Consider the following 23994-nt stretch of genomic DNA (forward strand, 5'->3'; position numbering starts at 1 on the left):
AGTATATGGGTCTAATATGGAGATCTTTAGGGGTCTGTTCTGTTGTCTGACTATTTCAAAGGTCTTATCTGGGGTCTGAAAATTGGAATTGGGTCTAAGGTCTGATTTCAATTTATAGTCATTGGGGCTATGAACATTTTAGAGAGCTCAACTTTAGTTTGGATATAATTTGGGATCTGTCAGGGTATCAGAAAATAGTTATCATGTAAAGGCAGGTAAGTATGCAGACATAGGAGTATCAGGGTACAGGCTCTGAAACAGGGTTCAGTGTACAGGTTCAAGGTTCCAGATAAAGTTAGGGTTCTGGGTCACCGGATCAGGGCAGGGTTCAGGGTTACCAGATCAGGAAAGGATATAGGGTTCTGGATCAGGCAGGAAACAGGATCAGGTAAGTTCATACTGGGATTCAGGGCACCGTTCAGGCTGAATCCCGGCTCAGTTATATGATCCAGTTCAGAATGGGGTTCAGTGTAGCTGCTCAGGCTAAATCCCGGCTCAGATACAGGATCCAGTTCAGACTGGTGATATAAAGGGTTCCAGGGGTGCTGGTAAGAGTACTAAAGATCACAGAAGTGCCGGATCAGGCTGAGGTTCACAGAGTCAGATAACAGTACCGAAAGCCACAGGTCACAGAATTACCAGATCATACTGAGGGACACAGAGACAGGTCTCAGAAGAAACAATAACCAGCCCTGAGTGAACTGAGCCCTGAGAAATAATCCAGCCCCAGGTTGCTCCCCCCAGGCTAACCCCTGCATTATTCTACCTACACTCTAAAAGTCTAACACAGAGATGCAGAATGAACCATCCAACTTTCTAGGGATCGGATACTGCAAGGCAACCCTGGGTGAAGTTTACAACCTCTGAACGCAACAGCCAGAGTCCATTCGGGTCAGGGTGATGCTTGTGAGGGGATTTGGGACCTGTTGACCCCCTTTAATGGGCCCCCTTTTCTTCCGTAGCTACTTTAATAGTCACCTATTACTTATTACCGTCAGAATATAATATAATAACCCTTTGTATTCTGCATATCTGTTCCCTTTAAATGGTTAAATTTTACAGTTATGGCCATTCAACCAAAAACCTATCCGTGCCCCTAGATGGACAAATGCAAAACCGATGCGTCTCCTGGTGACTATTCCAGAGCCAGGACCTTTATTAATGAAGAGTGAAGAGATTCCAGATGACAAATGGCAGACACTTACCCGCTCACAGTTGGTTGGATCTCCCGCAGGTGTCCTGCACACCGGGGATAACATTGCTCATAATTCTACATGACAATCCCAAACCTGCCGTGTTTTATAATGAGGGAGGCAAGGAGGTCCTCTAAATGGGGGAGGGAGGATGAGATGAAGTGATGTATCTGCGTCCCTTTAATTGACTTTGCTAGAAGCCTGTGAGATTCCAAAATTTGTTCTGCCGGGGAAGTACCAATAATTCCCATCTGCTGTATTATTTTAGGGTCACTCTCTGGCTGGTGTTAGTTATCAAAGAAATTAGATTTTATATAAAGCCCTTCACACTTTTTGGATTCGTTAGATACAGCCCTCAGTGGGGCCCCCAGCAGCTCTGGGCCCTGGCACTTCCCCGGGTATGACCAGTGCTAGCGCCGGCCCCGAGGACACTATCTGGCTCCATTCCCAATGACATATGTGTAATGGACTCCACACATGCGTCATTGTCTCTTGGGTCCACTTGACTTTAAACTGGATGCCCATTGTCCTCCTTTGGACCATTGTTAATAAGTATTGACCAATGTGGCACCTACCTACCCACAGGTTCTGCCATCTTCACCTGGTCGCCCTTGTCACGCTCCTGCTTGCTCATTTTTCCTGCTTCCAGTACCTTTCCTCCCAATGCCAGATATATCCCAGCCAGACCGGACCAGATAATCAATGTTATGGCTGATGATATACAATGATGTTCATGGTCCTGTGTGAATATCGCCCACATATTGGCAGGTTTGGCTAATTGCTCCCAATTAGCGGGAAAGAATGATATATTATTAATCTCCCCCCGTACGCTGCAGCTGTCGTGGCGGCTGAGCGGAGGAGACGCTTCCAGTCTACTGGGTATTGTATTAGATTGTCCGCGGTCTGCAACAATCGCTCCAGACGTCTGTAATTGATAACTTTGGAAAATATGAAGACGTTGGCACGAGAAGGCGAGTCATCAATACAGGTTAATGTCTCGCAGAGCAGATTGTGTTACTTACGGTAATCGGCGTACATATGTGCCGTCTATTCACATCCTGACATCAGGCGCCACTCCTAACCATAAAATATTATGACTCCCATCATGCCTCGGGATAGCATACAGAATGCATATCCTCATAGGAATGTGCCCTGTTACTCACCATCACCCCCTGGTGGTAAGTGCTTTACTTAAACTACTCCAAGCACATTCCTGGTGCAGTTAAGTGGTTGTCTGACTCTACTCAGAATGATAGATTGAGTAACTTTGCTCCTCTGCCTAGTAGGCCATCTTGTGCACAACCCCTTATACAATGGGGTCTCATAGGTTCAGCAGTAGCCCATCCTAGCTGTAGGTGTCTTTAAAGCCAATCACTTGCCACGGAGTCTGTTGGTTATAGGAAATTTTGTAAATAACCTAGAAGATCTTATCCATGGTCTCTATAGATGGATGGTGGCTCATCAGAGTCTTCTCCACCATCCTCTTAAAGTTACCATAGCTTTGATCTCCTGCATCTCACTTCCCTCAGTGGTCATGGCCACCAATTTTCTTACTTTCCTGCTCGGCACCTGTCTTCTTCCTTTTTGTCTGGCCCTTAAGTAACAATAAACCCACCAAGAAATTTTTTCTGGGTCCCAACCTCCATGAACCCCTTTATAATTGACCCTAGTAGCCTCCAAATTGGGTTGTCTTCTGATGGACCTCTGAGGCTGGAGCCTGGGTCTGGCAAGTTTGTTGATGGGCCGGTCCGCCACCATCCTTAAGGCACACGTGCACATATAACATAGATTGAAAAAGCAAGAATGCCTCCTGGTATTCTGTCCCAATCCCAGCCAAACCCTGGTTATATACTGTAAGACACCCTCATCTACAGGAAGGTGCCTTAGTATTAAGGTTCTGAGCTAGCATATTCCTGGTACTGCTTGTGCATTGTCTTGATAAGTTCCTTGACTTGCCTCTGTGTCTTGTTCCTGATCTGGTGACATCCAGTGATGAAACCATCTTACCCTTGACCATGAATCTCTACTGACTGCTCCGACTAACAGTCTTAGGCTATATTCACACTGCCGTTGCCCGCCCGTACCGTACCGGGCAACGGCAGTGCACGGGGAGAGGAAGAGGAGGTGAGCGCAGCCCCTCTCCATAGGAAGTAATGGCGCACGGCACCGTACTACGGGTAAAGATAGGACATGTCCTATCTTTTTCCCGTGTACGGAGCGGTACGGTGCCGCACGTGTGCTGCACCGTACCGCTCCCATAGGGCGCTGTGCGCCCATTGCCGTCTATGGAGGACGTATATCGGCTGTATATACGTTGGCTGTATATACGTCCTCCATACGTTAGTGTGAATGTTGCCTTACACTTGACCATATCTCAACTCCGTCTCTTTTGACCTAGACTAGACCTGACCCACCGGTAGAAGCCGGAGGACTTAGTGGAAGCAAAGTCCAGATCTCTGTGCAAGGGCTAAAGGGTGAATACTGATGAGGTCTCTTAGACGGCACCATCTACGGTAGCCGAAAGTCAGACTGGGTAGATGGCACCACTGAGGGCACCTTTGGAATATCTGGAAATTTTTACCATGCCATGGGAACGCTACGACCTTTCCCTTGTACATTGGTTTTCTCTACTATTCAGCCAGAATTTACATCCGAGATTCAATCCAATCCGTGTGTAGAACAGAGAGAAATCTCATTGACATCCCACAGGCATCCCATAGACATCCCATAGATATCCCACAATGTCGGTAATGAGTTGCTGCCTGTTGGTACAGAACAACATCCCACCAAGACTTTTTACCCACATAGAATGGTCCCAGAAGACTCTGGCGGCGGCTGATGAGACGTTCGCTCTATTTATTTTCCCCTAGAAGACGTTGCGCTAAATTTTGATGATGTTCTGCACGTCTTAAGACGACGGAGAGAGAGAACCCTTCCCGGAATGACAAGCCGCTTTGCTGGCTGCTTTATATCCTACAGCTACTAATTTGGAGACGGCGCAGATGCGGCTTAGTAAATAATGACAACATTATCTCTCATCAGACACCTGTCCGTCTCGCAGTCACTGGCAGCGCTCGCCGGCTTCTGCCTTATATGGAGACACTTGGCTGAGTGCGGGGTAAAGACACGAAATCTCCCTTATTAACCCTTCTGGGATGGGATCAGAATGTGCGGATTTAGCATTTACATCGCCTCTAGTAACAAAATATCACAAGAAACATAACACATCAATATTTTCCTGTGTTTATCATCACTTTGCAGAAATTGCAATGCAAAAAGGTGCCAGGGGGAAGAAATAATAACCCAAAATAATATGAGAAAGCCATGCACTCCCCACTAAATGACAACCTAATGACAGGTCCCTTGTGAGTTATTAACAATGACTCCATATTTGCTTTTATTAAAAACATTGCTAGTTTCTTTCAGTTGAAAAAGTAAATGAAAAGTATACCTGGCTCTGCCAACAAAGCCTCCCAAGTCATCGGGGCACATTTACTAAGGGTCCGTCGGACTCATTTCCGCGGGCTTCACGAATTTTTCCGATTTGCCCTGAATTGCCCCGGATTTTTGGCGCATGCGATTGGATTGCGGCGCATCGGTGCCAGCTTTCACGCAACACAAATCGGGGGCGTGGCCGTCGGACAGCCTGACTGATTCGGACAAATTGTGTCGCAAGACACGCACTTACATGCACAGGGAAGAAGATGGTGAACTCCGGCAGACCTCAGCAGGGAAGCGACATATGTAGGAAATTGGACGCACGATCTTAGTGAATCGCGGCAGCTCCGAATCCTCGTCGGACATTCCGGATCGGCGGCGTCAATGGGATGGGTACGTAAATGTGCACCATTGAGTCCTTTAACTTGCACCTCCCAGCTCCTCCCCCCTCCCTTCTGTCTACGTCAACCACCACAAGCTCCTGCTTTTGGATGCAATTAAATGGATCCTGAGTGTGAATGAGGCTCTAAACATCTGGATTACCATGAGTTGGTGTGATCCACTAGGTCCCTAAGGCAAGAATTCCAGCATTTAGTTTAGTAATAGTAGCCCAACCCCAGGACATTACAGCATCATCAAAGGGAATGGTACCCACGTATTTATGACTAGCTGTCCCCAATCAGTATGTTATCTCTATTCTGTGAATGGGGAATCTTGGGACAACCCCATTAAAGTGTAAGATCCCCCCTTTGTGAGTCAGTGAATCCTATAAAGGTTTACAGTTTTATCCATTAACATGACTGATATCTCTACATCAGAGGTCATGGACTGCGCACACTTATTGTTCGTGATTTGTACATGGTTGCGTCTTGGCAATTTCCTTGTATATGAGTTTCGGCCATCTACAATATTTGTGTGTAATCCCTCCGTTTAATCTCAGTGGATGTGTTTGCGGCAATCACAGTGAAGGATTCACAACTCCAGACCCTGCGAATCCCATCCAAAAGTTATTACTCTCCAAGGGTTAATACCTAAAAAGCGGCGGGTTTAATGGCGCCATTTAATGCCCGCTGTCCTGATGGAATGGAAATCCGCGGCCTCCCGTATTAGGTGTCATCACTCAAATATCAGGAACTCAGGAGAGGAGATGATAAATCCACCGGACAAGGGCCATAAAATCTACATCTAAGCTGACATCTTCCTGCGCCGGACATGGAGAAAAGTGTCCGCCGCGGTCTATAAATCTAGAGACAGACACAAAAGAGATGAAAAAATCCCCCTCCCCCCTTATAATAAGCCTTTGTATCGTTAGCGGACCTCCTTTAATTTGGGAAATCAAAAGTGAAAGTGAAATTATGAGATTTAAAGGGGTTTTTTGTGACAAAAATTTGGGGAACATGACAAGTTATGGCTAAAAATTGCTTCCATGACCATTGAGGCCAGTGAATAGCAGTCACATGTTCAATGACCGTCACCTCATCACATCCGGTATAAGAGAACCTAAAACTGTGGAGAACTGAGTACATGGCGATGTTATGTATAAGAAAACATCACCACACGGAAACTCAACCTTAAAGGGTCACTCAGGCCTAACATAGGCTTCCCATAGCAACCAGTATGTGATATGGTAACACTTGAAATAGCTTTATTGACATTGAATTGTCTGGACACGCACATAAGATCTTACACCTTACACGCTCCTAACGTTACACCGTATATATTGTATATGTGTCAGGCTATAAACACCAGACTCATTTGCTCTCATATTTTTTCCATTTTTTTCCATCTTGAAACATAAGTAGAAAGTTGAAATGAAAGAAATTGCTCTTTTGTATATAAAAGCTCCTAATAAATTAATTTTATGACTCCGGAGATCAGAGACGTTTTAATGCGACGGAGAAGAACGAAGAGAACAAAGACTAAAAGCTCCTGTAAATTGGTGTCGATGAAGAGGCTCTTACGTCTCTGTTCATAAAGTGACTTTCCGGGAAGAACATTGTGGTTGGAAATTGATGAATAAAACCAAATACACAAAAACAGTCACGACTGTTTATTATACATCACCAAAGCCTCCATGATACACAGTCCATATCACCGCCGGGGCAATGGATGGAAGAAAACTGATGATCCCTTTCCCTCTCCTATAGAAGTCACATAGTGCACAGCGTCATTCACGTCCGCAGCCAGAATAGAGATAGAGATATTACAGCCTGACCAAACTGATCTAAGGCAGAACACAGTGTATATCATCATAAGGGAGGAGACAGTATATAATAATAGAGGACACATTATATCATCATGTGTGGACAATTATAACGAAAGGCAGCACGGTGGCTCAGTGGTTAGCATTACAGCCTTGCAGCACTGGGGACATGGGTTCAAGTCCCAGAGTCAACATCTGCAAAGAGTTTGTATGTTCTCTCTGTGTTTGCGTGGGTTTCCTCCAGGTCCTCTGGTTTCCTCCCACACTCCAAAACATACTGGTAGGTTGAGTAGATTGTGAGCTGCATTGGGGACAGGGACTGATTTGGCAAACTCTGTGCAGAGCTGTGTAATCTGTGTGCGCTATATAAATAAAAGGAATTATTATTATTATTATTATTACAGTATATAATCATTAGGAAGGACATAGTATATATTGATAATGGAGCACACAGTATATAACAAAGGAAGGACACAGTATATAATAATGGAGGACACAGTATATAATAATGGAGGACACAGTATATAATCATAAGGGAGAACACCTATATAATCATAAGGTAGAACACAGTATATAATCATAAGAGAGAACACAGTATATAATAATGGAGGACACAGTATATAATAATGGAGGACACAGTATATTATCATAAGGTAGAACACAGTATATAATCATAAGAGAGAACACAGTATATAATCATAAGAGAGAACACAGTATATTATCATAAGAGAGATAATACAGTATATAATAATGGAGGACACAGTATATAATCATAAGGGAGGACACAGTATATAATAATGGAGAACACAGTATATAATCATAAGAGAGAACACAGTATGTAATAATGGAGGACACAGTATATAATCATAAGGGAGAACACAGTATATTATCATAAGGTAGAACACAGTATATATAATCATAAGGTAGAACACAGTATATAATAATGGAGGACACAGTATATAATCATAAGGGAGAACACAGTATATTATCATAAGGTAGAACACAGTATATAATCATAAGAGAGAACACAGTATATAATCATAAGAGAGAACACAGTATATAATAATGGAGGACACAGTATATAATCATAAGGTAGAACACAGTATATAATCATAAGGGAGAACAGAGTATATAATAATAAGGTAGAACACAGTATATAATCATAAGGGAGAACACAGTATATAATAATGGAGGACACAGTATATAATCATAAGGGAGAACACAGTATATAATCATAAGGGAGAACACAGTATATAATCATAAGGGAGAACACAGTATATAATCATAAGGTAGAACACAGTATATAATAATGGAGGACACAGTATATAATCATAAGGGAGAACACAGTATATAATCATAAGGGAGAACACAGTATATAATAATGGAGGACACAGTATATAATACAGCGGGGAGGTATCGCTTATAATAAGTTAGGATGCCGTATATAGTAATAACTATAATAACTGAAACCAACATGTAAACATAATAATATGCAAGTAGCTTCATCAGCCTAAACATATTATTGCATTTTAATAAAATATTATTATTAGAGATGAGCGAGCACTAAAATGCTCGGGTGCTCGTTATTCGAGACGAACTTTTCCCGATGCTCGAGTGCTCGTCTCGAATAACGAGCCCCATTGAAGTCAATGGGAGACCCGAGCATTTTTCAAGGGGACCAAGGCTCTGCACAGGGAAGCTTGGCCAAACACCTGGAAACCTCAGAAAAGGAAGGAAACACCACGGAAATGGACAGGAAACAGCAGGGGCAGCATGCATGGATGCCTCTGAGGCTGCTTAATCGCACCATTATGCCAAAATTATGGGCAACAGCATGGCCATGACAGAGTGACAGAATGAAGCTAGATAGCATCTAAAACATGCAATAATTGACCCTGACACTATAGGGGACTATGCAGAGGCAGCGGCAGCAGCGGCAGGCTAGAGAGTGTCTTGGCAACATACCCCAAATGGACTCAGGCTTCAAACCAATGGGTGGCAGAGAGGAACCAAAGGAGGTGAGCAAGAAGCGCTGAAATAATATCGGTAAATGATAAAAGTTTGCCAGTATATTTTGTGGATTACACAGCAAGGTGGCGACAAAGTTAACAAGTTTGATGAGGAAGCCATGAAAACAACCCAAAATTCTGCCTGACACAGCTCGTTTAATAAGGGGACCATGTATGGAGGCAGTGAACTAGTAGTAGATTAAAGGTGCTGCAGTTAAAACTATGTTAGTTGGATCTTGGGATGGAGCTGGCGCTCCGCTGCCAGGCGAGCTTTCGCCAATCCAAGCCCCTGTCTCTAGGCTACTCCCCAAACAGCACTTCTAAGAACCTTTTGTATAAGATCAAGTGTAGTAGCGTTCTTATAAGTTTGGGTTCTGGCGGGTGAGGGGAATGTAAACAGATGCGCAAGAAGCGCTGAAATAATATTGGTAAATGATAAAAGTTTGCCAGTATATTTTGTGGATTACACAGCAGGGTGGCGACAAAGTTAACATGGAAGCCATGAAAACAATCCAAAATTCTGCCTGACACAGCTCGTTTGATAAGGGGACCATGTATGGAGGCAGCTATATGGACTACTTTTGGAGGCAGCTATGGCGATGACGTGTGGAGGTAGCAATGGAGACAACGTGTGAAGGCAGCTAAAAAGACGACGTGTGGAGGCTGCTATGGAGACAATTTAATTTGGATAGTGCCTGTATGTGGCAGTCCAAAAAAGTTTTCAAACCAGAGGAGCAGGTAGCTGGTCCTCCAGAAAAATTACATAGATTGAGTGCCTGTATGTGGCACTCCCAAAAATTGTTTAAAACAGAGGACCGGGTAGGTGGCCCTCCAGAAAAATTAAATATATAGAGTACTATAGCCAGAGCCAGTTGCCCTGGCAAAAAAATAGCCAGTTTCCTCTGCTTTAGTGTACAAAGAGGAGGAGAAGGAGGACAATGAGGAGGAGGAGTGCATACATTATTCAGGTTCAGCTTCTTTCACCTGGTGGAGAATGGAAATGCGGAGAAATCCAGGCTTTATTCATCTTGATAAGCGTCAGCCTGTCAGCGCTGTCAGTCGGCAGGCGTGTACGCTTATCGGTGATGATGCCACCAGCTGCACTGAAAACCCGCTCGGACAACAAGCTAGCGGCAAGAACCTCCAAGGCGTACAGCGCCAGTTCATGCCACATGTCCAGCTTTGAAACCCAGTAGTTGTAGGTAGCTGTGTGATCATTTAGGACGATGGTATGGTCAGCTACGTACTCCCTCACCATCTTTCTGTAAAGAACAGCCCTACTCTGCCGAGACTGGGGACAGGTGACAGTGTCTTGCTGGGGTGACATAAAACTGGCAAAGGCCTTGTAAAGCGTACCCTTGCCAGTGCTGGACAAGCTGCCTGGTCACCTACTCTCCCTCGCTACTTGTCCCGCAGAAGTACGCCCTCTGCCGCTAGCGCTGTCAGAAGGGAAATACTGTTTCAGCTTGTGCACCAGGGCCTGCTGGTATTCATGCATTCTCACACTCCTTTCCTCTGCAGGGATGAGAGTGGAAAGATTTTGCTTGTACCGTGGGTCCAGGAGAGTGAATACCCAGTAATCGGTGCTGGAATAAATTCTTTGAACGCGAGGGTCACGGGATAGGCAGCTTAGCATGAAATCTGCCATATGCGCCAGAGTACCAACGCGCAAGAATTCACTCCCCTCACTGGCCTGACTGTCCATTTCCTCCTCCTCCAACTCCTCCAACTCCTCTTCTTCTGCCCATACACGCTGAAGAGTGAAGGACTGAACAATGGTCCCCTCTTCTGTCTCGCCAACATTCTCCTCCTCTTCCTCCTCATCCTCCTCTACCTCCTCCGATATGCGCTGAGAAACAGACCTAAGGGTGCTTTGGCTATCAACAAGGGAATCTTCTTCCCCCGTCTCTTGTGACGAGCGCAAAGCTTCCGACTTCATGCTGACCAGAGAGTTTTTCAACAGGCCAAGCAGCGGGATGGTGAGGCTGATGATGGCGGCATCACCACTGACCATCTGTGTTGACTCCTCAAAGTTACTCAGCACCTGACAGATATCAGACATCCACGTCCACTCCTCATTGTAGACTTGAGGAAGCTGACTGACCTGACTACCAGTTCTGGTGGAAGTTGACATCTGGCAGTCTACAATCGCTCGGCGCTGCTGGTAAACTCTGGATAACATGGTCAGTGTTGAATTCCACCTCGTGGGCACGTCGCACAACAGTCGGTGAGCGGGCAGTTGGAGGCGGCGCTGCGCTGCCCTGAGAGTGGCAGCATCTGTGCTGGACTTCCTGAAATGCGCACAGATGCGGCGCACCTTCGTGAGCAAATCAGACAGATTGGGGTATGTCTTGAGGAAACGCTGAACTATCAGATTTAACACATGGACCAGGCATGGCACATGTGTCAGTCTGCCGAGTTGCAGAGCCGCCACCAGGTTACGGCCGTTGTCACACACAACCATGCCTGGCTTCAGGTTCAGCGGTGCCAGCCACAGATCGGTCTGCGCCGTGATGCCCTGTAATAACTCTTGGGCGGTGTGCCTTTTATCGCCTAGGCTCAGCAGTTTGAGCACCGCCTGCTGTCGCTTAGCGATGGCACTGCTGCTGTGCCTAGAGCTACCGACTGATGGCGCCATGCCCACGGATGGTAATTCAGAGGAGGAGGTGGAGGAGGGGTGGGAGGAGGAGGAGGCATAGTAGGCCTTTGAGACCTGGACCGAGGTAGGCCCCGCAATTCTCGGCGTCGGCAGTATATGACCAGCCCCAGGGTCAGACTCGGTCCCAGCCTCCACCAAGTTAACCCAATGTGCCGTCAGCAATATATAGTGGCCCTGCCCGGCAGCACTCGTCCACGTGTCCGTGGTCAGGTGGACCTTGTCAGAAACGGCGTTGGTCAGGGCACGGATGATGTTGTCTGACTTGTGCTTGTGCAGGGCTGGGACGGCACATCGGGAAAAGTAGTGGCGGCTGGGGACCGAATACCGAGGGGCGGCCGCCGCCATGAGGTTTCGAAAGGCCTCGGTCTCTACCAGCCTATAGGGCAGCATCTCCAGGCTAAGCAACTTGGAGATGTGGACGTTGAGGGCTTGGGCGTGTGGGTGGGTTGCGCTATACCCCCTTTTGCGCTCCAGCGTCTGGGGTATGGAGAGCTGAACGCTGGTGGATGCTGTGGAGGATCGTGGAGGCGAAGATGGGGTTTTCGCACGGGAGGTGTTTGGGCCGGGGTCCTGGGCAGGGGGCTGACTAGCAGATGACACAGGGGAAGGAGCAGTGGTGTGCCCGGCCGGAGGTGAACGGGCTTGGTGCCATTGAGTGGGGTGTTTAGCATTCAGATGCCTGCGCATACTGGTGGTAGTTAAGCTAGTAGTGGTGGAACCCCTGCTGATCCTGGTTTGGCAAAGGTTGCACACCACAGTCCGTCGGTCATCCGGTGTTTCTTTAAAGAACCTCCAGACTTCTGAAAATCTAGCCCTCGCCACGGGAGCTTGACTACGGGCAACATTTGGCGCTGATGCACCAGCTCTGGCCCTGCCTCTCCGTCTGGCCCCACCACTGCCTCTTCCAACCTGTTCTGCTATAGGACTCTCCTCCGTCTCAGAAGCACTGTGTTCACCCCGCCTCTCAACCCAGCTTGGGTCTGTCACCTCATCATCCTCCGATCCCTCAGTCTGCTCCCCCCTCGGACTTCCTGCCCTGACAACAACTTCACCACTGTCTGACAACCGTGTCTCCTCATCGTCGGACACCTCTTTACACACTTCCACTACGTCAAGAAGGTCATCATCACCCACAGACTGCGACTGGTGGAAAACCTGGGCATCGGAAAATTGCTCAGCAGCAGCAGGACAAGTGGTTTGTGACTGTGGGAAGGGTCCAGAAAACAGTTCCTCAGAGTATGCCGGTTCAAATGCCAAATTTTGGTGGGAGGGGGCAGACTGGGGGGGAGGAGGCTGAGGTGCAGGAGCTGGAGGAGTGCCGATTTCGGTGACATGGGTGGACTGCGTGGAAGACTGACTGGTGGACAAATGGCTAGAAGCATTGTCCGCAATCCACGACATCACCTCTTCGCACTGTTCTGGCCTCAACAGTGCTCTACCACGAGTCCCAGTAACTTGAGACATGAACCTAGGGAGTGTAGCTCTGCGGCGTTCCCCTGCTCCCTCATCAGCAGGTGGTGTCTCACCCCGCCCAGGACCACGGCCTCTGACCCCTGCAGTAGTTGGACGCCCACGTCCACGTCCACGCCCTCGTCCTGTACCCCTAGCCCTCGGGTTAAACATTTTCTAATTAAAGTGTAAACTTGAAAAAAAAAAAATTTTGTGTTTATTTATTTTTTAGTTTTTTATTTTTTTTAACAAAACGATGCTATCCTATTGCTATGGCTAGTTTCTAACCTACACTGACAGCACACAACTGGATTTTGTGCTTTGCAAGATGAGTTTGAGCTATAAAATGAAATACAGCTAAAAAAAAATAAAAAAATCAGCAGACTCTGCCTAATTCTACTCAAACCCCTAATAAATTGCCCCACTTCGGTGTTTGAGGTGGATATGTGTGTCACTAAGAGCTAAACACAACGGTAGCAAGTCCCCCTGCAAATTCCTCACAATATGGTACTAGCTGCACTACTAGTGCCAGCAAGCCCAGCCACAAGCAAATAAAAAAAAAATGTAGAACGTTATTGTAGCCCTAAGAAGGGCTGTTGGGTTCTTGTAGAATCACTCCTGCCTAACACTATTCTAATAGAACACCCTAACGCTTTCCCTGACCAGCAGCAGCTCTCTCCCTAGCGGCATCCAGACACAGAATGATCCGAGCAGCGCGGGCAGCGGCTAGTCTATCCCAGGGTCACCTGATCTGGCCAGCCAACCACTGCTATCGACGTGTAAGGGTACCACGTCATGCTGGGTGGAGTGCAGAGTCTCCTGGCTTGTGATTGGCTCTGTTTCTGGCCGCCAAAAAGCAAAACGGCGGGAGCTGCCATTTTCTCGAGCGGGCGAAGTATTCGTCCGAGCAACAAGCAGTTTCGAGTACGCTAATGCTCCAACCAGCATCAAGCTCGGACGAGTATGTTCGCTCATCTCTAATTATTATATTACAATATAGATCAGCGCCCGCCCGCGTATTTTACTAGAAATGACTACAATTCCTGCTTTGCTGTGCAGGGAATTTTGGACACATTTGAAGTATCTGGCAGAGAGTCTGTTTTTTTAGTAGAAAGTTTTTTTCCTGTGGTTCCAGACATGAGGCTTTGTGTAAGATGCATAATGCATGACATATTGATTCAATTTCCATTTTATATTGTGTCTAATATACACGAAACAATAAAACACGGTTATTAGACTGTCCGTGCGGCTCACACGCGCCATAAATCCTAATTTTCCGAAAAAATAGACAAGCGCTACAAGAGCTGCACAGCAGGTGTCGGCTTTGTAACATTTTTAGATCCTTGTCAGAGAATAGCAAACAGGAGCGCCCACTGTGCCCGCACTACAAGCCCATAACACATGTGCCAAGTGTAAGACATGGCCTCCCGAGGAGGGAAGAGGCAGAAGCATACATCACACACCTACCTGTCTCAGTTATTATTTCATATTCTTCCTTATTTTACCTTTTCCTTCCAATTCCTCATTTCCTTATACCCATTTTGTCTTTCTTCTTCATTCCTTCTTTACTAATCCATTATATCCAATTCCCCTTTACCTTCCTTCACTTGGACCTTTATTTTCATTTCATTTCTATGCATTTCCTTTCCTACTTCCCAATTTCATTCCTGCCTCCCTCACTCCCTTCTTTCCTCCCTTTCTTTCTGCCTTCCTGCTTCCCTTCTTCTTCACTTCCCTTCTTTACTCCCTTTCTTTCTGCCTTCCTATCTCCCTTACTCCCTTCTTTCCTCCCTATCTTTATGCTTTCCTGTCTCCCTCACTCCCTTCTTTCATCCCTTTCTTTCTTTCTTTCTTTCTTTCTGCCCCCACACTCCCTTCTTTTCTCCCTTTCTTTCTGCCTTCCCGCCTCCCTCACTCCCTTCTTTCTTCCCTTTCTATCATCTTTCCTGCCTCTCTCACTCCCTTCTTTCCTCCCTTTCTTTCTTTATTTCTGCCCCCACACTCCCTTCTTTTCTCCCTTTCTTTCTGCCTTCCCCCATCCCTCACTCCCTTCTTTCTTCCCTTTCTATCATCTTTCCTGCTTCTCTCACTCCCTTCTTTCCTCCCTTTCTTTCTTTCTTTCTTTCTTCCTTCCTTTCTTCCTTCTTGCCTCCCTCACTTATTTCCTCCTTTTCTTCCTTCCTTCTTCTTCCCTCCCTACTTCCTATACTCCCATCCCTTTCTTTCTTTTCTCCCCACTTTCTTCTTTCCTTCCTTCCTTTCTTCTTCCCTCCTTCCCTCTTTTCTTCCTTTCTCCCTCCCTTCCTTCCTCACTGTCTTCCATTTCCATCTTCCTTCTATTCTCTATTTCTGCTTGTCTCCTCTCTGTTCCTCTTTTTTCTTTCTTTCCTTTCTTCTTTTTTTCCTTACTACCATTTTTTCCACTTCCTCTCCCACTTTCCCCTGTTTGTTCCGCCAGTCTTCCTTTTTATCCTTTCCTTCCTTCAGGGGTTTAACCCTTAGGTCCCCAACCATCATGTGATACGTATCACCCTATTTTTATGAATCCTGGAAAAACCCACAGGGCCAGAAATAAGCAAAAAAGATGAGGTGAACTTTTCTCACTTTGGATCATCAGCGTTTAATCCTCTCTGTGGCCTTCAGTCACTGGACCCTTGTTTGGCCAAAGTGGGGCTGGTGATGTCACTTGTTATTGACCTGCTGATGCCTCTGATTGGCCATACCGTGACCTGTGACCTTCCCCACTACCAGCCCCTGAGGGGTTTTCCAGACTCCAGAACTCCACATAGTTCTGTCCCTGCTCCTTCCCTTTCTTCATATCTAACTCTTCTTCTCCTTGGACGATATTCTCCTTTTTTCCCACTAATTTGCACATTTTAATTTCGGCACAATTAAATTATTAATGGGTGTCATAAACGTTCCTATTATAGGTGGATTTGGATGCCGTCCCGTTTTGCTTACTCTTTTAGTTATTTACACGCCCGCGAGATGGAGCGAAACAAAGTAATTCATATTTATACACAAAATAACAGAGAAACTCTGATCAATTATTTAATCCCGTCCATGTTCGTTCTTTTGGGAAATTAGTGGGAATAATGTTACTCGCTCAATAGGTCCCTGGGGATCAGGTTGAATCTACGGTTAGTTAACATAGTGCCGGAGCCGGAATAATTGCACCTCTGTGATGGGGATTTAATTAGATTGTTTGTAGATGGTTATTGGAAGGGGCTTTAAAGGGAACCTGTCACCAGATTTTACCCCATTAAACTAGGATCTGCCTCAGGTCAGGGATGAAATGTCCTTTCTAGAATTCCCTGTTTTATGTGAAATTTTGCCCATTTAGCTATTTAAAAAACCTCCCCTAAAGCCAGACAAATATGTCTGATGACTCTTGTCATCTAATTTTCACGAGATAAGTCAAGTTGAGAGATTTCAGGGGAAGTGTCACTTCAGATGCCCCTCTCTTCTGTTCTATAGCACCTGGAAACCAGCTACTGGTGTCATATTAAAGATAAGGATCTCATCTTTCAGACCACATCTGGGGATTACATTTTGTAAATGTAAAATAAAAAGAGATGACCCCCTGCTTGTGGGGTTCTTACTTTAAAACTCTGTTACATCCATTGATGCCGAAACGTTTCTTTAAGGAATGGATCATCCCAATGCCGGTGTCAAAATCATACCAGTAAAATCCAACCTCAACAAATGCTGGGCCCTACACCTTGTCAGAAGTTTCATGGAGGTCGGGGCCAATTTTGTGGACGATAAAGGACCTTACGTTCCCTGGTAGAAGGAAGTGACGTCTCTGGATCTGTGAAAGCCACTTGTTGGTCAAAGAGGCTCCTTTGACTTCCTACTGGACAGAATGTAGAAGCACCAGAATTCCTGAAAAAATGAATGGGTATGAGATTAGATTATGGGTAATGGGTATGAGATTAGGGTCAGGAGCATTTGTGGTGTACACCAAGGAGGATATTTAGCAAAACCTGCTATGAAGCCCTTTTTGGTATTGCACCAAAACTAAACCATAATGTTGCCTAAAATTTGGTCTACAAGGAACCCAACTCCACCTTATATCTCACTGGCTTGAGATGGTAGGACTGTAAGGCAGACAGCTTTTCGGGGGAAGATACACCCCTGGATAAGGCTGTGTGTGCAGCTCTCCAACTGAGGAGGACCAAAATCCCCCTTAGCAGGACCTGAATTTTTGTTAGTATCTAAAAGGAGGTAATTTTTGCTTCTCTTATATTAGTGATAGCCAGAGCTGACATCATACAAGTAGTTTAGGTCATGGGGGTCTTAGGACCTCTGGAGGTTATAGGGATAAGGGAAACGAGTTGACGCTGGCCATGATTGGGGGGAGCAAGCAGATAGGGGTCATGTTGAATGGGCACAAAGTAGACACTTTAGTAGCTCTAAAGGAGGAGGAGGGACATAATGGGGCTCATTTACTAAGGGTCTGTCGTCGGACTTTCCACCTTTTTTTGGGGTTTGCACAACTTGCACAGGTATTTTACAAGTGTCTGTGCTGGGATTTTGGTGCACGTGATCGGTTTTTGTTGCGCAGTTGCACCGGCTTTCATGCGACATAAATCGGGGGGCGTGCCCTCAGACAATCAGACTGATTCGGACTGAGTGCGGGATTTAACATTCAAATTGTGTCGCAAGACAATGCACTCACATGCACCGGGAAGAAGAAGGTGAACTCCGGGGACCTGAACGGGGAAGCGACACATGGAGGATATCGGGCGCACGATCTTAGTGAATTGCGGCACAGGGCATTATATGCGGACAATGCACTTTCGATGAAGTTCATTGGCTGGGTATGTAAATGTGCCCCAATGTGAGTTTTGTTGAAAATTAAGATAAAGGGGGCACAAATTGGCTATTAGGGGGATTAGGTGGTAAGGTGGGATGCGATGGGAAGTGACATGAAGGGAAGGAGAGCACTGAGCACTTGTAGAAGATCAGGAAGAAGCAGAAGTAAGCAGTGCTCCTCGGGGGCGTGGCAGTTGAGCAGACTGGAGGCGGAACTTAAATATCTTGATTTTGCCAGCTAAAATATTTGTAATTATGGTTGGATCAGAGGAGCCCTTGATGGAATTACTACTAGTCATATCGCCCTGGCACTATGTAGACTTAATATTTAGATAGATTATAATTATTGAGCTGTCCACTGGCCTCTTCTGTGCACATGAATGGCGCTATAGGAGGTTTCTGGTTGTTTTCTGGTTTATGCCCTGACCGGATGAAGACCCCTAATGCCAACGTGATAAGATTATACCAGATATTATACTGACTGCGTTGGGATGTAATGACGACCATGTATGGGTTAATCCGTCCACACAAGACGAGCGTTTAATGTACCCCGGAGATGGGATGAAGCCACAGGTCATTACTTGCCGACACGGCGACATTTTCTATGAATATTGTATTTTGCATAAGACATTAGGAAACGGCAGAATTATACTGAGATTGCTTCTTTCTTCATCTGAATCCAATCTGGGAATATAAGAACGAGGGCGAATCATCTCCTTCTGTGGACTGATGTATTGGGGACGCTGGGGAGCTGTGCCCAGGTCACAGAGAGGAATCACAAGAGGAAATCTACTTCATATATTGTGCTCCATTCACACCCAAAGCTGCATTTTACCAAATTTCATTTAGATTTCTTGCTGTTCTTCCTCAGTTCCAGTAGAATATTACTGTACGTATCATCAGTCCCATGTGAGATTTCATGGAAGGACAGCAGGTTATAATCCCATTCCTAATAATCCATTGTATTCCTCCTATCCCCATGTAGAAGCGGTGGGTGCTGTGGACCCGCAGACTCCCCCCGTCATCCTTTAGAATGTGACATTTATTCCCAATATTGAGGATGAAATGCAATAATCTGCGGCACCCAGGGAGATAATTCTCTACAGGTATAATAATATCTGTCACTGCGGATCAGCACCAGCGGGAGGCGCCACTGAGGGACCGGATGAAGAGTTCTCAGTAATAACAAGAGATTTCCATCCAGTCACCTGGTGTCTGTCATATAGTTCTATAGAGAAGCCCTTATAGAACGTTATAGGAGCCCTTATAGGGTGTTGTGTTATCTATACACCTTCTTCCGTTAATTAACCTAATATAATAATGTATCCGGATACAATACGCCACGTATATATCTGTACATTACATTCACTATTTATCTGGACAATATATTTCCTATATGTATGGACACCGTAGGGGGCTCTACATTGGCATATTCTACCCCAGTGCTTGATGTGAACCACATTGGACAATTGTACTACAGCCAGGGCCGGCGCTAGCACTGGGCATCCTGGGCAAGTGATGGGGCCCAGAGCTGCTGGGGGGGGCCCCACATAAGGCTGTACATAAGGTATCAATGGGGTGCGGGGGGCTGTATTCAAAGGTGTTGTAGATCCTGCCTAATAACAGGTCCTGGACTAGTCTCACACAGACTCCAGGCTGCCATGAGAGTAGATTGTTGCTCCCCAATAACGTTTCGGGGAGCAACGATCCAAACAAGAATGGAGGTTCCCACGCACTGCAGGTAAATGGTTAACACTGATAATACAATACAGCCAACACCCACCATGTATGAAGAGGGCTCATCCCATACATCCTCAATGCATTACATCATACTCGTACGTCGTAAATCATTAAGGGGTTAAAATACACCAGTTCCGACTTACATACAAATTCAAACCTATAGAACCGATCTTGTATGTAACTCGGGGACTGTCTGTACTTATGGGCAGTTTTAACTATGCCTCCTCTGCCAGTTATTTGGATGCAGAAGTCGTGTAGTAAGACCCCATTCCATACCAGGAAATGCCCAAATTTCGGGAGCCCCCTAAATTTATCTGGACACATCTGGATTGGACAGGAATAAACCTGCACTATAATATTTAATTCAATATCAACTATAGACCCCACTGCTAAGATGTAGAAATAACATTGTGAGATATATTCCAAAAACAGCGCCCCCCTCTTCCAGTGGCTGTGTCTGGTATTGCAGGACTGTGATATAATATAACACATAGATTATTCTACTAGTGACAGATCCGTCTACTAGTGGGATGGAATTATCAGTTCCCTTATTAGTGGGATGAATGTGGGGAATAATTTGGGGAATGTGTGTGAGGGTCTCTCCCCCCCTGAATGGCTGACATGTCTGACGCTCTGCGGTTGTGGGGATACCACCCCAGCTATGAGCCCCCCCCTTCCTTCTATGAAAGGATATGGCAGATTCACACAGATTTCGGATGAGAACTGGATCCATGAACGAGACGGAGAGAAAAATAATCATAAAATCTTTGAAATGAGACAAAGAGCGTCTGTGTCTGTATGAGAGGACCGGGCATAAATCACCATTACGGCCTCTATAATCTCTGACCTTCACACAGGCTCCAGGGTTCAAAGGTGACGCCGCTTTGTGTATTTATTGCTCGGGGTCCGGGTATTCATCATTTTGGCTTCAATTTAACCCCTTGCTCACTCTGTATTTGACTGGACCAGTTTGAGTCTACCTGGTTCCGGGGGACCTATGTTCTAGTTATACAGAACAGGTGGATGTCCCCTTTAAATATTCTGCGGACGAGGTCTTCTATCTCACCATGCCAAAAAAGATAACTGCTTACTTTGTAAAACAGCGCCACCCTTGTCTTAAGTTTGTGTGCGGTATTGCAACTCCTCCCCATTCACTTCAATGGAACTGAATTGCAATACCGCACACAACCAATGGACAGGGAAGGTTCATATTATGGAAGAAGAAGTCAATTTTGTCTATTTTTTTTTTTTTTAAAGGGGTTGATTTCTTCCATGAACCGCGCCACCCTTGTGCGCAGGTCGTAAATGGTATTGCAACTCAGCCTATTTACATTACATTACATTATATAATTGCCATTGGGCAAAAACAAATCCGAATAACTGTGCAATTAGGAAGAGCATGGAAGCATGAAAGGAAGCATCTCTTAAAGGGGCTGTTCAGGATAAAAGGGATAGTCAATAGACCAATGGCTGAAGGACAAGGATGTAATCTCAATGCACAAAAATAAAAATCTTCCTATGTGACACCTTGTTTCCATTCAGCCTCCTGCGCCGTCGCGATTACCAGACACTGCTGCGCGTTACTGGCTCTTAGGTTGATTTTTGCCGCTTTCTTCTTCCCTTCGGGAGGGGATTTTCAGTATTTAGGGGTTTTTTTCGGTAAATTATCAAGTGGAAATCCAATTGTGCCTAATGACATTGACTCTGCGTGTATTTCCCATCTCATCTCTATGCACCAGGCAAATCTGAAGCTCGGGACATAATTAAGACACTCCGGCTGTGAAAGTCTGAGGCGCCGCTGCTTATAAATTATTATGTGGATTATTATTATTATCAGTATAATTAATATGACTTTGCGAATAGTAATAGAAGATAAAATAGAAAAAATTGTCAAAATAAAATTACACATATATAATATATTATATAATGGTGAACTCACTTTCCACCACTAGGGGGAGCTCAGAAACCTACTGTAGACATAGTATACAGGAAGCCAAAGAGCTCCCTCTATTGGCAAATGCTGGAAGTGTCAAAGTGGCCAAATCTTCATATGCTGTATGCTGAAACCTTTATGACTTTTTGGTCTTCATTTATCTTTATTTATTTTTCTTTCTGTTTTTTTCTGTCTTTTTTGAGACTTTTTTTTGGCGCATTGCAATTTTTGCGCTTTTTTTGGGGACATTTTGAAATTTGTTTTACGTCAGTAAAACACATTTATTTATCTTCAATTCTGGGTGTGCTCAACGTCGCAAAGAAGTCCAGACGAAAACCATAATGGAGGAAAACTTAAGGAATATGGAAAGAAATGACTTGAGACATTTGTGTAACATTTTTGAGACATTTGTAAGAAATGTCTCAAGAAGAGATCTAAAAATAAAACTATTTAACACAAGGAAAAAGTGAGTAAATGGAAAAAGACAAGGCAAAAACCAGCCAACACAAACAGAGATAAGATAAATGACCCCCCCCCCCTTAGAATTGAAAAACAGAAACAAAACTGCTTTATGCATTAAACCAAAGGACCTGCACAAAAAAGTCACATGACTATGCCACTAAGAGCAAGGAGGCAGAGCTGTTTGCTGGATAAATGGTCAAATTTGGGGTCTATATTAGTCCTGGATGGAAACCACAATCCTCAAGAGAAGTTGTCATTGTGGTCAGGGTCAGTTGGAGCGACAAAAGTCTCTGTATGTGAGTAATTTGAATAGTTAGTCATTAGTATAATAATAAATAGTAATTAGTATAGTTGTGACAGGTCTTTATTAGTCTATTATTGTATGTTACAGAAAGGAGAAAGCAGATTTTTTATTAATTGATAGTCTTCTCTGCCTCTGTTTACCACCAGGGGGAGCTAAATGTATGCGGATGTAGACAACTCCACTAGGAGCTGTATACATCTGCATACAAGAAGCTCCCCCTAGTGGATGCTTCAAATAGAGACATAACCTGTACCCCCTGACCCCAGTACAACATCTGCCCCCCACTGTCCATGTCCTGTATAACACAGCAGCCTAAAAAAAACTCAATGTGGCCAATAAAAAAAAGGATAAACACTGGAAATTGTGCTTCTTCTTGTCACTTCGTTAAAATTTCTGACGCTCTCGTCCTCACATTGATTAAACTATTGAACACGAGGAAGAAAGATTACAAGAAAAAAACACAAAAATAAAAAAAACCCTCTCACCTCGCAGCGTCCTGAAAAGCCCAGCGTGACGCTGGAAGACGTCTTTGTAAGGAGCCGAGTGATCAAGTCATTTCCTGTGATGACTGCGCGGCTAATCCTCCCGGAGACTCCGTAAACGCTTTCATTATGGGAACATGAAAGTCGGAGAAAACGTGACGGTTACGAGAGAAGGGAAACTGCGGGGGGGGGGGGGGGGGGGGGCGCCATTGTGGGGACTACTGATTCTAGAATGTGCTCGTACGTGGACACGGGATGAGCCAGGTCAGGTCGGGAACCATCGGTGAGATTGTGTGGGAAATTACTAAGAGTGGGACCACATTTTAAAGGGGTTTTCCTGACTTAAAGGCATCCGGATTCAGGATTCGGCTGGACATATTGCTGGATGTGTCCACCTGACCAATCACAGCCATGGTTAGTTGCTAGGGGCGTCAATTTGCTGGATTGGCTGTTTGGCCTCCGATCTGGCAATATGGCCGGGTTGCGCAGCTGAACCCAGAACATGAACATCTGCTACACTCATCTCTACTCACTTTTCCTGAAGTTCCCTTCCATCTGTTTCTGGAACCCATTGCGTCCGGATGTGCCTCCGGTGCCTCCTGCTAGCCAATCACTGGTCTCTGTGGTCATATGTGCATGGACTGTTGATGTCCATGTGACCGCTCAGCCAACAGCAGTCATGGGAGCCACACCACTCGTTGTGAGACCCCCAGTGATCAGACATTCACACCTATCCTGCATATAAAATAAAAACTTTAAAAACTGAAATTTTTTTACAAAGAAATATTTCATGATGGGCCCTAAGAAACCTGTCACCGCATTTTTCACAAATACATCTAGTAACAGGTTCCCATGGAGTCCTTTTAACTAAATGACTCCATTCTTTTAGCTGTTTCCCAAACATCCCCATAAAATGAACTTTGTTATCTTACCTGGCATACAGCAAGATCTAGCAGGAGTGGGAGGGGGCATGTCTCACTTGGCCAAGTCCAGTGGCTCCTCCCCATGTCCCATTCTCACCATTCCAGTTTTTTACCCACTAAGATTTGCAAATTCTATGTATGTATCTGATCACATAATATCACAGCAGCCTTCAGCAGCTGTGATTTCATGTGATCAGATACATACATGGGGTAAATTTTGCAAATGTTAATGGTTTAAGGGTCTTAGATGACATCACACTGGTCACATGACATGAAGTGCTGAATGAGAAGAAGGAAGCATGGGACTTGGAGAGAAGCCACAGGACACGCCCCCTCTGACTTGCACCTGTATGCCAAGTAAGATAATGTTGATTTTGTGGG

The 23994-nt window shown here is 45.2% G+C and overlaps 1 long non-coding RNA gene across 1 annotated transcript; it reads right to left on the reverse strand.

Moving 5' to 3' along the window:
• Positions 1 to 6783: 6783 nt before the first annotated feature.
• LOC140104165 (uncharacterized) lies at positions 6784 to 22826 on the reverse strand. The gene is made up of 3 exons (XR_011850253.1): positions 22694 to 22826; positions 16554 to 16836; positions 6784 to 7196 (listed from the first exon to the last, which is right to left on the reverse strand). It is a non-coding gene; the product is annotated as an uncharacterized lncRNA (long non-coding RNA).
• Positions 22827 to 23994: the final 1168 nt, after the last annotated feature.

Source organism: Engystomops pustulosus, chromosome 10 (assembly GCF_040894005.1).
Source record: "Engystomops pustulosus chromosome 10, aEngPut4.maternal, whole genome shotgun sequence".
NCBI classification, from domain to species: domain Eukaryota; kingdom Metazoa; phylum Chordata; class Amphibia; order Anura; family Leptodactylidae; genus Engystomops; species Engystomops pustulosus.